Genomic DNA, 16,777 nt, shown 5'->3' with positions numbered 1-16,777 from the left:
TACATTCTTGGGTGATTTTAGCTGTGTGTTTTGGGTCATTATCCTGTTGGAGGACCCGTGACCTGCGACTGAGACAGAGCTTTCTGACACTGGGCAGTACGTTTCGCTCCAGAGTGCCTTGATAGTCTTGAGATTTCATTGTGCCCTGCACAGATTCAATGCACTCTGTGCATTCAATGCCTCCTCCATGTTTCATTGTAGGTATGGTGTTCACTTCTTTGAAAGCTTGATTTTTTCATATGTGAACATAGAGCCGATGTGACTTGCCAAAAAGTTACAGTTTTGACTCATCTGTCCAAAGGACATTCTCCCAGAAGGATTGTGGCTTGTCAATATGAATTTTAACAAATTCCAGTCTGGCTTTTTTATGTTTCTCTTTCAAAAGTGGAGTCCTCCTGGGTCTTCTTCCATGGAGCTTCCATTTGCTCAAAAAGCGACGGATGGTGCGATCAGAAACTGCCGTGCCTTTACCTAGGAGTTCGTCTTGTATCTCTTTGGCAGTTATCCTTGGTTCTTTTTCTACCATTCGCACTATCCTTCTGTTCAATCTGGGGTCGATTTTTCTCTTGCGACCGCGCCCAGGGAGGTTGGCTACAATTCCATGGACCTTAAACTTGTTAATAATATTTGCAACTGTTGTCACATGAACATCGAGTTGATTGGAGATGGTCTTGTAGCCTTTACCTTTACCATGCTTGTCTATTATTTTCTTTCTGAGCTCCTCAGACATCTCTATCCTTTGCTTTCTCTGGTCCATGTTCAGTGTGGTGCACACAATGATACCAAACAGCACAGTGACTACTTTTCTCCGTTTAAAAAGGCTGAATGATTGATTACAAGATTGTATACATGTGTGATACTAATTAAAGAAACTAATTAGTTTGAAATATCACTATAATCCAATTATGTATTATCTTTTCTAAGGGTTATCAAGGCCATTTTAGAATATCTTTGTAGAATAAACAATAATTCATCTCTTTCCACAGCTTCTTTGCTTTATTCTATGACATACCAAAGGCATGCAAGTATACATGATTCAATAGCTTTTAATTTCATCACTCTTCAGGAGGAATGAAGCATTATTTCAATGAGCTGTAAGGGTACCAACAAATTTGAGCACGTCTGTAAACATAACGCCTCTTTGAGAATTTGTTTAGACGCTGTCAGAGATCACAAGCTTCAGGCTGTCAGCGGTTGTTCAGCGCTCGTGGCTCCGCTGAGAGCAGCTTTATCTCGGCCAGTGCTTCGTGAATATGCCGCTGGCTCTTATAAAACGTGAGATATACGCTGAACAAAATTATAAACGCAACACTTTTGTTTTTGCGTCCATTTTTCATGAGCTGAACTCAAAGATCTAAGACTTTTTCTATGTACAAAAAAAGGTCTATTTCTCTCAAATATTGTTCACAAATCTGTCTAAATCTGTGTTAGTGAGCACTTCTCCTTTGCCGAGATAATCCATCCACCTCATAGGTGTGGCATATCAAGATGCTGATTAGACAGCATGATTATTGCACAGGTGTGCCTTAGGCTGGCCACAATAAAAGGCCACTCTAAAATGTGGAGAGAAATTTGTGAGAAATAGGCTTTTTTTGTACATTGAAAAAGTCTTAGATCTTTGAGTTCAGCTCATGAAAAATGGGGGCAAAAACAAAAGTGTTGTGTTTATAATTTTGTTCAGTATAATTAATTTTGGGTATATGAAACGGGCATCATTGGTTTTATTAATCTACTACTTGTTTGAAGTCGAATTGGTTTAAGGATTGTGTTAACTTAAATTAGTGCTGGGCGGTATGACCATAAATTAATATAACAGTATTTTCCAGATTTATACCAGTTTCCCGGTACATGACGGTATTCTTTAAACCACATTTCTACTGATTGAGAGAGGAAATACTGCAGTTGATTGACTTAAAATGCCTTGTTATACTGTCATGATAAGTGAATATTGTAGAAAAATTCCACGCTAGTATTATACAGGTTTGTAAGTCCCACAAAATGATGCTGTTTATAAAGCTCACTTTCATACTCACTCATGATGAAGTGAAGGAATCAAAATGCATGACAGTTGCAGTCAAAATTGTAATCAGTAATTGTGCAAATTTCGCAAACAACTTGTAACTACACAATGTAAACAAACCCCTTCCCCTATAATAACTGCAAAGTTTAGACTTCTTTAACAACTGAATTGCATGCAAAGACAAACTGTTCGTTCTCATGCTAAAATGGCCCTGGTTCATGACAGTTCTGTTTCTAATAAGACTTTTATATTGAATGATTAAACCAGTTGGGTTAAAATAACCCAACGCTGGGTTTGTCCATATATACTTGACCCAGCGTTGGGTTACCAAAATAACACAAATTGTGTTATTTTAACCCAGCATTTAGAGTGTAACGGTGTACTCTCACTAGGCAATCTGAACTGTGCCCGAGCATGTTTGACCCCCAAATCCTGGTTCATTTAACTAGTGTGATCGCTCCATATTGCGCCCGGGCATGGTTCGTTTAGCGGTCCCTGGCTCGCTTGGAAGAGGTGGACCAGAGCACGGTGCGGTTGGGCTCGGGCGTAGTACATGTGTAGTGTGAGCGCAAATCGCGCCGGAGCGCAGAACTGAAAGCATGACGTAAATTATGCGACTGTTTAAATTCCTGAATTAGATTCAGCTGTCACTGTAAAAAACTGATAAACAGCGCACTTACACGTGTAGGCGTGTGTCATCGCAGCCAAAACTACTCCAGGTTTGTCAAACATAATCCAACGTGTGTAACGATAGGCTTTACGATAATAAAGTACGAGAGGGTGATTTAAAAGCATAATGAGCCGTTTACTCTCGTATGACAATGACATCATTAAAGCAGATCGGTCTGTGCAGCGCACGCATGAAGTTAAACACCTCTAATAAGCCCCAAACTGAACATTGCGATGGATTCCATTGTGCTGAGAGGGATCGCTTTGTTTACGTTTGCTTCGAAGCAGTCGCACTGTAATGATGAAAGCGTGCCCGGGTGTGGATGGTAAAGAGCAATGTGAGCGCAGGCGCCAGCGGGGGAGTGGGGATTATGTTCACATAATCCTTACATTCTCCCGCTGTGTCTGCACAGCGTATGTGACCAAGCTGATGACATACGTATGTTGTCTGCGTGAACAGGGTGCGCAGTGGGATGCAAAATACATTGACTGAAAATGTACACACGACCAATCATTGCGTTCGGCCCGAATGTAATGATTGGGCAAACGTTGTTTTGGTCCTAAAGCTTTCACAGAGGATATATAATAATAAAAAATCATTAGACCACTTTACTTATTGATTGCTATAGGATGTAAAGAGATTTCCAACCAGCGTGACAAAAAAAATTCTGGACAGGATCACCTATTCTGCCTTTAATATTAACAATAACTTATAAATAAAAATAACAAATAATTCTTCAGTTCAACAGCAAAAATTTAAAATTGCTTGACATTTCAGAAGAAAGATCATCACGTCAAATTACATTATTACATAAATGATCAAAATACTCAAAAATGCCCAGTACTGAAGTGTTAAGAAGAAATATCATGTATGAGCCAGGCTCTGTAGGCTGGTAATAATTGAGTTCTCAGGCGACAATTTATTGCAATTTTATTCTGCCGAGAAGAAGTGAGACAATGAGAATAATCATCCGTTACGAGGTACAGATCTAGTATGAACAAAAAAGCTGTTAAACCTTAACAAATTGCATTTGAACTCACTGCTGAAGTCTCCATTTGTAACATGCACAATAACAACAATATCATGTCTTTGTTTTTTCTCCTGTTTTTCCTATCATGCACATTGTATAAACACTGTTTTATTTAAACCCTTTAACTTTATGAATTCATGTTGTTCTTGAGTCATTTTATGTTTTCAAGCTACATTTTTTAGGTAAGAATGAGGCAGAGTAATGTACACATTAAATGTAATAACCTGTCATAGAAATGCTTTCAGGAAACTTTAACTCACTAAAGATTATTTGTTCGTAGTAGCTTTTAACAAAACCCAGCAGTGCGCAAAGGGCACACTACAATGCATTCCATACCCCCACTGGCAAAGCTTAGGCTTATTATTGCGTTTTGTGGCAAATGTAAACCTACAGTGGATGTCCTAAAGCATATACTAGTGTAGTGTATGGCAGGTGATGACAAAACCCGCCACAGAACATTTCAAACCCATCACATTCTCACTATGGCTCATTGGCTTGCCGCTGTGCACTTTTGAACCCACTAACAGATGTGTTATGAGAGGGTTAGAGTTAGAGTTGATTTACCTCTCATGCTTCAAGCCCCAAACTGTTTAATCCTCCTTCCTTCTGCTCACTTGCCTCTGTAATTGCCCTTCACCTTTTGATACAATTGACCAGAAACATTATGTCAGTAAAGACTGTATGACCTTTGATATAAACGCTCCTGAATGAATAAGATCTAATAAAAAAAAGAACCATTTTCAGTCCCCTCGAGAACTTCTCAGTAAATTTCTTGCCTTTTTATAGTCGAAAGAACCTTCTTCAACTGCAAAGAAGCTTAATGGCAAGACTTCATGAATATTATTTTTTCTCTGTGGTACCCATAGACAAACAACGTGAAAAATCAAGCCAAAAGGTCAGAGAGTGTGATTTCTCTTTGTTTACATAGAGGGCGGGGTTTATGTCCTATACGGTAGCCAGCCATCAGAGAGCATTCAAATTGCTTTGGCTTTACTTTTCAGGCTGTGTGGGGGACACCTGTTTACCAAAGTTTCGAAGAACATGACACTTTAAATATGACGCCCCTAACCCAGAATAAATCTCCATCAAATGATCAATTAAAACCAATAATCGGATTTAATGCAGCAAGATATGGAATCCACTTTTAGCACAAACTGTTAAAAAATTATAAAAACAGAAATTTTCTGGCAGCTGGGTCATGGTTATGGTTTGTGACCGTATTTCAAAAATACATGAAAAATAATAATATTTCATTAAAAATACAGTTTTTTGGACATTGTACATCAAAAATATGTAAAAAAATAACATTAAAAATTATGTAAAATCACAGTGCAAATTTTACAGTGCAGACACAATGAGCTGTAACATCAGCTCCGCCCTCGTCGACCCCGGCCCCCGCACCAGAGTCATCTACCTGCTTCACCCGCTCACTTTCACTGGACTTTTAACCCCAGAACTACATTTCCCATCATGCACTTGCACCCCTCTGACATCATTGATTACCCCGCACCTGACTCTCATTACTCTCCACCTGAACACTATCCCATGGACTCTATTTATACCTTTTGTTTTGCCTTGTTAGTTCTCCAATATTGATGTATTTTGCCCAGCATATTCTTCCTGGACTCTTTGGAAATACCCCTACTATTACCTTCTCCGTGGATGTCATTCTGTTGGATTCTATTTTACCCGTTGTCATGTTGTGGATTATTATTTTGGACTCACCCCCTTGGATATTTATGTTATTCACCCGGATTTATTAAACCTTTCATTTGACATTCTACTTCTGTATTGTAGCATCGTTATTAGTCTGGTGGACTGTTACACACGCTTGGCCTGAAGTTAACTTCCGGTCTGTGTTTGTTCACCGGTCTGGATAGGGGCTAATAATATAAATATTTATATTTTATCAAATTTAATATTAATGTATTGATTATTTTTTGTATAATAATTTTATTAAACAAATAATTGGTTCAATGGGTTGTATAACTTTGTCGCATTTAAGTTTAGCCAAGTAACAGTTCTTCTACTGGTAACCCCCCCAAAAAAATACTGGCATTAGTCCTATTCGCACAGGATTAGTATTATCTGGGGACCTCTGGTCGTTTGTAATAATCCCAGAGATTGTCTGTGATCTTAATCCCGTGCGAAACGGCCATGTCTGTAAATTGTCAAGTAAAAATTCCCCCACAAATTACCTACCATATTTTGACGAACACCGAGGTCATGTGATAATATTAGTCCAGTGCGAATCAGCATCTCAGCAATTTGAAATTTTGAACAAGATTTGGCGGGATTGTATCTCATTTTTTCAAGGTTTCTGTGCGCCTTTTCAGTCATCTTTCGCAAAGAATGGAAGCTGCGTTGGAGTGTTTTCACAGTATTTTGGGTGCTGGGTTATGACGCTACATACCAGACAACAATAATATTGGCAGAGAGAAAATATTCACTGTAAAAAAACATGACAGGATCAGAAGAGCGAAACAAAAAAGAAGGAATATATGGAGATGGATGACATGCATGGCAGCATGCGGTAAGGAACATTCTTCTGTTTACATACAACTACACCTACAATGACAAGATTTTCAAGTAGGGCTGTCAACGGTAACGCGTTAACGCATGCGATTAATTATTTAAAATTAACGCGTGAAAAGTATTTAACGCAATTAACGCAGCATCCGTTTGCTTTGACATCCTTTGTCTAGCGTTACATTATGTAATCACGCTCTTATTTGCGCGATTTGAAACATTTGCTTTGACATGTTCAATGAAGATAGATAGCTTCTAAACTGTGGGACGCGGCAAAGCGCAACGCGAGGTCCAGCCTGGTGTGTACAGTAACGGGCTAAAGGCTGCGTCGGTGAATCTCTGTCAGACAGCTCATCCGTGTTAAGCTCTCTTTCGTGCCATGTTTAGAAAGAGGGAAGCGCCTTCACGTCATTTCCGGGAGATAAGTCAGTAAATTCGAGTAAAATCACAGAGTTCACTTCTCCAGTGCGAATGTGCAACATGATCACAGACAATCTCTGCAATTATTACAAATGACCAGAGGTCCCCAGATAATACTAATCCCGTGCGAATAGGTCTTTAGACATACTTTTAACTTGCTAGCTATATGTAATTTACTTATTTCTTTTGCTTGTTCTTGTTGCTTTGAAACAATCTATATTTAATTATTTGAATCAATAATGTACAGATTTTGCATCCTTTTCCAAACATTATCATGGCACTTTTAGTACTAAAATGTCAAATGTTTGAAAACTGCGTGTCTTCTCTAAAATTGTGCAGTTTGAATTCTTCCTCTGACATCTACTGTATCTAAGCAGTGTGGTACAGACTTATTCAATATATTTCAATTGTGTCACTATGTTAATAGTTAGCCCTGTTCTTTGGGCAATGAAACTGATCCTATATGATCTATAAATATAAAAAAGTGTGTATACGGCACTTCTCTTCTGCTGTCCAAATAAAGCTGTCAGCATTTTTGTGCAGTCCTCAGAGGGCAAGATTTACAGAATAATCCACTTTACCTCAGATATCCTTATCACAGTTCCAGTGCTTTCTAGGCTCAAGGCATTCCTCTTCATCCAGCTCAAAGTGGAGTGTGGAGATTGTGAGGGAAACTGGTAAAAGTAAATAAATTAAAATATAGATCTGTCAGCGTTTTTGTCAAATTTTATAAAAGATGGGCTATATAGAGTATAAAGACATTTACAATAGTGCTATGTGTATTCATAAATGTACAGAGAAAATGATTATGATGTGCATCTTCAGCAAATGTGGGGAATTTGAACACCATTGGGTTTCATGTGATTTTATTACACTCTGTACTGAGAATAAAAAACAACAAGTAGCAAAGAACAAAACACAAAGAAAAAGGGCTTTAACAAACTGGGCCCAAATTCTCTGATTTAATTTGTTCCTTGTTTTTTTTATTTGAAGAACAAACACGTCAACATCTACCATCGTGTCATTATATAATTTTCATGTATTTTATGGGTCTGCAAAACTCCATATCACCAACACAACAAACCATCTTGACAATAAGCTTACTTATTCCATTTTAGAGAGGAGCAAAAACTAGCTAAACATCAGCTAAGACCAACAATTTCATTTTATCTAGTCATTCTTCTGTACAAAAAGACATCCAGGAAGGCAGGAAACATACTGTGAATTCAGGTGATTGACACTAATGCCCATATTGACCAGAATAAACCGTACTTTGCACAAGTCGGTGAACAAAGAAAACAAAGACTCTCAAGTATCACACAACAATTTATTCAATTCAGTGCTTCCTCAAGTCAGTATGTTTATCACTTTTAGACTGAATGTCATAAATATCTTAATCACTTGAGGATTGTTATCTCGGCAATGTATTGGCCAAGCACTCTGCGTTCACATTCTTGCATTCATGTTGTGTTAATAACCTTAGCGGCTGCAATGTTTATCAATATTGTATGAAACAATTCTGCATTACTGAGAAATATAGCTTACCGCTGTCACCGTTTGCCTGACACAAGTTCAGTTGTGCACCAGTCAGAGACGATGTTGGCAAAAACATCCGCAAAGCCTCAAAAGTAAACAGAGTTAGCTGCGAAGTACACCTGTAAACAAAGTGAGACAGCCACGGATTATTGCTTACAAAGAGAAAAAATGGTTTGTGTGAAGCTAGATCTCACCACAGAGCACACCAGCTCATCTTTTCCCATAAACAGCACTCATTACATTTGACAATAAAAAAACCTTCAGAAGACTTATTTTTATTTCATGGAGCATTTGCACACGTATACAAACACTCTAAAACTAGGTTAGAGAATTCACAAAAATAGACTTTATTAGCAAACGCCGTGCCTGCATATGTTGTGATGAAGTGGCATATCCTGAGCATGAATTATCAACAGCTTACCTCAGTAAGATCGCTATAAAAACTATTGTTTTTAAACCATGCAAAATGAAGCTTGTTGTGGCAAGAATGAACACTAAATTCTGAAATAAGGTGCCCCGATACAGTATATTTTCCCTGTTTGCAAGAATAATCCAATTACTGACAAACATCCAGAGTCTATAAATGAGAATTTGCTTTTGTACAATTCTTTGAGGGGGGGTGGGGTCATATGTATATTGCACAGGTTTTCCATACACACTCACCCATGCCGGATTTCTAATTGATCTTGTTCTACATTACAAACGAGTCATCCGTATTAGTGCTGGCCCTTTCTCAAAGAGAAAAACACCCCCCTCTCTTATCCCCATGTTGCAGGCATTCATTAGCATTGAACAGAGACTGCGTTCTGGCACCCATAGACAGCACTGCAATGCAAATGAAGCTGAATAGTTAATGTGTCATGGAAAGCCCATGTTTGTCTGCTGGTTGATTGGTTTTGTTCAGAGGATTTTAGAAAGGGAGGCCGTGGTCAAAGAAAAGCAAATATCTCTGGTTTCTGTTTTTAAATGCTAATGACAAACAGCCTTTTATAGGCATCACATTTCATAGGCATCACATCAATCATATAAAAGTAATGAGAGCTGACAACATGACTGAGGGCATTTACATTTGGTCACTTTATGCATTTTTACTTATTGGATAACAAATGTGTATGATCATTAAGAGACCGGGTTAGGGCTGGGCGATATGGCAAAAAAGTAAACTCGATAGTTTTTTTCTATATTGATCGATAACGATATTTATTTCGATATATATTTCATTAAAAAACTATTTAAAAGAATCTATTTTAAATACAGTTTATTAACAAAAGTTAACCTTTAACCAGTTAAAATTCAATTAAATTATTGCACTGTTGCAACACAGAGGATATTAGGCCATAAACAACATGTACCAGTTCAGTCTCATTTTGACTCAATTGACTCATTAAGTAAAGGGAGTGTTCATTCTGTACATTCAACCAATGAAAGGGCTCCGTTACTTGTACATTCGAACGCTATTGGCTCAGCACCTGCGCACATACATAACGCTGCAATAATGTCTTTCTCGAGTAGTGGGATTCATTCAATGCATTCAGTGAACCTTAGTCTTTCAAAAAGACATCTCACATAAACTGTAGTACATTTCTTTAATCATGCAAGCAACTTACATACAAGGTTCAATATTTAAATGTGCACACAAACTCACTTCATTACATCTCTAATCTGTACAGGGCAGCGCTGGTTTGTTTCATAAGCACCAGCTCATGTTAGCAGATATGTTAACGATGGATATAAAAACGTTTGTGCTTGAGTTTCGAAGTAACTCGCTTGCAATTGCGCCTCAAGTTTGTTTTGTTTAACTGGCGATTGCGGAAAAAAAAATAAGACACTTGATAAACCGCGTGATGACAACTCGAGGTTAGTTTCACCTTTGTTTCCGCTTCCAGTAATGTTTTCCTCCTCATGTTGAGTTTTCTTTGCCAAGTGCAGTATGAAATGGACTTTGTACTTTGACGCGCATGATAAAAGCTGCGCGCTGACTGACTGTTGTTGCGTTTATTTCTGTGTTCTGTTAGACTGTAAGATTAAATTCATATCGAGTCAAAATGACAATAGCTTATCATCGTTTTTGAAATACATTCTATCGCGATTCGATATGATATCGTTTATCGGCACAGCCCTAGACCGGGTGCATAAATGCCTTCCAAAACCACTTATATAAACCTCATAGGGTAGTTCGAGTCACATGGAAGATGTGACCTGTCCAGGTGTAAATGCATCCAGGCATCACTCCCCAAAAAGCAAACAAAAAATAAATTGCCACCTAGGACAAAAGAGTGTTTAACACATTTTATTGCCTATCGTCACACATGTTAACTCTAGGAGCCTATGTTTACATATATTGAAGGTAGATCATATTTAAATTAATTTTGCAAATGGAAAATAAACATACTTAAAGAGATTATTTAATTAAAAATGCTAATTCTTTTCTTATTTACTCACCCTTACAGTATTTCATTCCAAACCTGTTTCTTCTGCAGAAAACAAAAACAAAGATAATTTAAAGAACATGGAAAACCTAACAACATTTTCCATCATTAATTTCCATTGTATAGACAAGTCATTTTTGTGTCCTACAAAACGGGCCACACATGATTTTAATGAGACGTAAGTGAATACATGATGAGAAAACTTTTACCTTTTACTTTTAGCAGATCATATGTGTGAATTTGAATACGTGTGTTAGTGTGTTTTCTCTACTAATACAAATCTATGCTTACAAGGTTATATTAATTATAATAACTGTGCTGAGTCAACCTCCTGAATTCAGCACAAAAATCTATACCTAATGGATAGGGGACATGTTGAATCAAATGAGCATGTGCAAGAGGAAAGGAATGTTGAAAAACTGTTTACAGATTCATGCTTCCCAGAAGCTATTGACAGGGAGTGAATGAAAATAATTCTTAGTTAATCTAAAACATATATAGTGCTATAGTGCTGCTGCAGTATTTTTCTAGCTCATCTGGTAGAGCTCTGCACTAGCAATGTCAAGGTCATGGATTGAATTCTTAGAAAACACATACTGTATAGTGATAAAATGTATGTCTTGGAAATAAACTGCTGTGCATAACAGAATATCTCAAATGTGTAAATGTAGCTTTTACGCCAGCAGCACCAAATGCATTTGGTAAAATAAACAGCTTTGCTTTCAAACAGCTTTTGTCTAGACACCCAATCGCCTTCTCACACCCCTCTTATTAAAACAAATAAAAAAAAAATACCTGCCAGAGATGACATTGCTGGATTGAATGGTAGCTAGTTGTATATGAGAAGAATGAATCATCTTGTAGCTGTGTAAGAAACGTATATTTAGAGTGTCTTACAAATTTATTTGAAAACCAACAATAAGAGATGATTTGTGTAGTAATGATTGTGCTTATCTGTTGAGAAAGTAGTCAGTCAAGTTTTGTGTTTTCAGAATTTTTTTCTAAACATGCTGCAAGTCTTAGAATTTACTAAGTTGATGATGGCGCTAATTTCAGTTGATGATTTTGTCTGTAATGTTGCTGCATCTTTTGTTCAGATGAATCATGCACTGCTACACAGCTCAAAGCTACTCAGTCACACATACAGGCTTTTTGTTTATCAAGTATGCTTGAAATGCTTAAAGTTATAGTCACTCTCTTTTCATTTTAAACCTGTATGACTTTTTTTCTTCTACACAAAATAAGATATTTTGAAGAGTATTGGTAACTAAACAATTGCGGTACCAATTCACATCTATTGTATAGACACAAAAGCAGTTCAAGTCAATGGGTACTGCTATTGTTTGGTTACCAACACTCTTCAGGATGTCTACTTTTTGTGTTCTGCAGAAGAAAGAAAGTCATACAAGTTTGAAGTGACATGAGGGTGAGTAAATAATGACAAAATTTTCATTTTGGTGGGAACTACACTTAAATCTCCAACTGCAAGCTGGACACTTATACACCTTGTCTGTAGTACTGTCCTGAAAAAAAGTTAAACAATACAGCATTTATAAAACTTTGCTACAACATAAGTCGGCACTGTAACAAAACCACAGTATGATGAGAGAGTTTGAGGGATGGGTGAGATAGAGTAGTGCAACTCATTTTTTGATGATTTGTCGACTACAGAGGACAGGGCCTGTAGCACAGCTCTCCACAGGGAGCGGAAGCATAGAAAGAGCGCTATGCAGATGATTCCCACTGGATCCTCACACATGGATCTAAGAGAGGAGAAAAAAGCGATAGCGGGAGGGTAAAAATCGAAAAACAGCCTTTGGCTCAGATGTGGGATTGAATTTGCAAATGGATTAGTAGGTGTTGGACTTTTTAGGCAGTCCTGCATGTTCAAAAATTTGCACAGAGACGTTCTCCAAAATCGATTAGAAGTTTATTATCAGATGTAAAAAGGAGTAACAAAGCTTTGGGTTGTCAGACGATCTCCTCACTCCACCACAAGCCAACAACCCAAATTATTCAAAAACACCCATATTTATTCAGTATGTGACGTCGCTCGCATCTTCTGACTCCTCCTCTCCTTTTAAGGAGTGCTGCTCCCTTTCCACCAATCACCGTGCACCACGTATATCTGCAAAACAACATCTTTGCATAACACATGTTTTACATCCTGTGGTCAGTCGCCAGTTTTGAGGAATGTTCTCTAGAGACCGTTTCTTTTGGGGAGTGGTCTCCTAGAGACAGTTTCTTGTGGCCGGACAACATACCAACATTCTTAACATTCTTTTAGTAAAAAGAAAACACTCAATCATCTAATGCTTTTAATTATGTAGCGTTGTTTCTTAATCCTATGATTCATTAAAACACATCACAACTCATGATTATACTTAAAACATATGCAGTGGATTGATTCATAACATTTCTTTTATATGTGACTCTTTGTGTGTGTGTGTGTGTGTGTGTGTGTGTGTGTGTGTGTGTGTGTTGATTTAGATAATTTATGGTTCCAACCCCCACTTATCCTGTCTCACTTCGTTTGCCACAGTAACTTTCCACTGAGTAAAATAGAAAGCACATGACAAAAGCACACAGCTTAATGATTTAATGAAAGAAAACACTTATTGATTATATTGATAATTAAATCATACTTTTATCTGAAAAATATTCCCACATAGGTCACACTTTAAATTGCTGTGGTCCTTCTACAGTATAATTATATAATACCGGACAACATCTATTTTCAATGTAATTATTAAGAGTTTATGATTGGGCTATTGCACCAGTAATCATTTATGCTGATGTGTAATGTGTGTAACATGGACGCAATAATGTGCTCTTGGTTAGTTATAGTCAAAGGAACTAATCACATCCAAGAATAATATCCTTGACTATGTATTGTGTGTTATACACTGATTTCCGTGAACACATTTTTGACTAGAAAAATGTTTTGAAAAAAGAAAGTGTTTTCTTCGTCTGCACATTTACATTTTTTTTTTTTTCATTTACATTTTTATGCATTTAGCAGTCGTTTTTATCCAAAGCATCTTACGTTGCATTATTCTATACATTGCATCTGAGTATGTGCAATCCACTAGGATCAAACCCATGACCTTGGCGTTGCTAGCGCCATGCTCTAACCACTGAGCCACAGGAAAGCTAGCGTGAGAACTTTTATAATTTGTCCCACTGGGTTTGTTTTAGATATTTTTGAAAATTGTCATTAGTGTAGTTGCCTAGAATGTTGTTTTCATAATGTGTGTGTCAAACTAATCGGATGTTTTAATAAAATATTTTATTAGTTCATTAGGCATTAAATGCTCAGCAGTATAAATGTGTTTGGAGTATAAAAACACATGAGAGTATAAATGTGTTTTGTGTGAGTGACTTAAATAGCAAAATTCTCATATTGTCATCTCTTATGTTACAGCCCATTTTACCATACAATTGTCACGAAAAGGCGTGGTGGAAGAGAACCCAAGCGCAGGCAGGCAGTGAAGGGGTTAACAGATACTTTTATTTTACAAAACACAAACAAAAACACCCACAATGGGGAAAACGAAACTGATATATATATATATATATATAAAACAAGAGACTTCCCACGAGGGGGCAAAAAATGAAAACAAGACAAATAAACTAACTCAAAGACACGACCAAACGTCTTAAATAATACAAGGCAAAAACTCACAAAACACGAACAGGCCAAGGAACAGGAACACGGGTGAGAACACGGGTGACAACACGGGCACGAGCATCAACACAAACACAATGCAGTACACGCACATACACGGAACACAGTACAATCCACGAGCACAAGACAAAGAAACAAGAGGGTATTTAAAGGGAAGACAAACGAGGGATAACGACACGGGGCAGGTGTGGGTATCAAACACTTAGGGAAGGATAACGAGGAAACGAGATGGCGGGAACAGAGACGAGACACTGGAAAAACACATGAGAGGTAAAAACATAAACATCTCATGGCCTTCCCACATAAAACCCAAGGACTCTGCCCCGATCCCACCACACGACTAGAATTTCATAAACAAGACGGTGGGACCGTGACAGAGCCCNGAATGGGACCGGGTTGGACCTGCACGGTTTCGGCGGGTGGGGCTTCCTGGGTCGCTGCTCGTGGGCTCTCCCTGTTCTTCGTGGACGTTGCTCGGTGGCTTTGGTCGGGGTCACTGATTGCAGCTATGACACGTCAGAGGAGTTCTGGCCCTCCCGGCTGAGCCTGGTTTCTCCCGAGGTTTTTTTTTCTCCATTATTCATCATTGGAGTTTGGGTTCCTCGTATTGTGCATACTTCTGATCATTTTTGATAATTCTGATCATTTTGTTGATGTTGTATTTGCACTTTGCACTTTTGGGCTCTGTTGTACATCCCACTTATAAGAAGTATTCATAGGAATGATATACCATAGATGTGTTAATAATCAGACCAATGATTGAGTGTTACAACTGAATATATGAAGATGATTTAATGATTTAATGATATAATCAGCATACTTAAGCAATGATTGAGTGTTGTTTGAACTATAAGTATATTTTTAATCATTTTAACCAAGTATAGAACAGATTTCAGCAATATAAAATTCAGTGATGTCTTTGAGATCTGTTTAAGGCCTGACCTAGATAAAGTTCAGAAGGTCGAACATGTTGTTCAATTTGTGGCCTGAAAACTGGTACCAACAGGAAAACTTATTTTTAAAAACCAAGTGAAGGCAGACATTCCACCATTAGATACAAACCTTGTTGCCTAGAAAATAATAGTGGCAGACGAGAATGATTGGATAATAAAAAATAAACGATAAAGCGAATTTACCTGATTGGTTTAGGAAAGCACCTCCTTTCCTAAGTTTCACTATAACTGTAGGCTGGAAAACACTTGGTTTTCAGATGACTTGGGACATCTCACTTTGTTTGGCCTGATCAAATAAAGTTAACTCCTTGACCCCTGAACCTTCTTTGTCTGAGAGATTTTTTGGACTTCAAGATCAACATTTACCACAGCAGAGCAGTGCAGTGTTGGCTTGCTCACCGGGAGACTGCATTTATTTACTTATTTATTTATTCATTTATTTATTAGATATTATTTATTATAATGATCTTGCTTGGTCTATAAACACCATGCACTGTGCTGTGTTTTACCTTTCTGTGTTTTTCTTATTTGCTCCTGTAAAGCTGCTTTGGAACGATGCACATTGTGAAAAGCGCTATATAAATAAAATTGAATTGAATTGAATTATACCATGCTCTAGTTGCCCAGTTTTGCATGCGAGGAGAAACGCGCTGTTTTGGTATGTGTCTCTATAAGTGCAAATGAGCTGCTTGTCTCCGCCCCCTTTTCAGCAGAAAACGCAGCCTGGGCTGTGAGCCTGTTCTTCCAACAACAAAATAAGAAAGAAGGGTCACATAAAGTGAATGAGAAACAAGGTCTTGTCTTTAAATGCCAAACACATTGTTTTCTATAAGCGAACAGACTCCTAACAAAGGCGTCACGTTTTCTATACGCGAAAACACACATGACAAACCGATCGCGTATTTACAAACCATACACACTGCTTTCTACAAGTGAAAGTAGCCTACCCAAGAAAGAAGGGTCACAAAGCGAATGAGAAACTACTGTGTCTCGTCTTTGAACACCAAACACATTGTTTTCTATAAGCACACCTGTTTCCCCCGGGGCCATTCGCGAAGGCGCTCCGGTCCCTGTTTGTCTGGTAACGACCGCTGTCAGGAGTGAGACCCGCGATCGCGTCACGAGGTTTCACAGGTGAAATAACAAAACGGGAGGGTGGCGGAACTCATGTTACCATGACAAACCTGTCGCGTATTTACAAACCATACACACTGCTTTCTATAAGTGAAGGTACTCAAGACAAACGTATTGCGTATTCTCTAAGTGAAAGTAACATTACACAGGTCAATCCCGTCGCGTGTTTACAAGCCATACACATTGCTTTCTATGAGTAAATGGACAAATGTGTCACAGTGACATTTTATCTCCTTTAAGTTGCCACAGGTCCCTGAGGTCTTACTTAAAAAATACCGGTACTTACAGCAAGTCGTGTACGACAAACACACGTACACCCGGAGCAGTGGGCAGCTATCACTACAGCGCCCGGGGAGCAAGTAGGGGTA

Source organism: Triplophysa rosa, linkage group LG4, assembly GCF_024868665.1.
Source record: "Triplophysa rosa linkage group LG4, Trosa_1v2, whole genome shotgun sequence".
Taxonomy (NCBI): Eukaryota; Metazoa; Chordata; class Actinopteri; order Cypriniformes; family Nemacheilidae; genus Triplophysa; species Triplophysa rosa.
Note: the sequence above shows the minus strand (reverse complement) of the source record.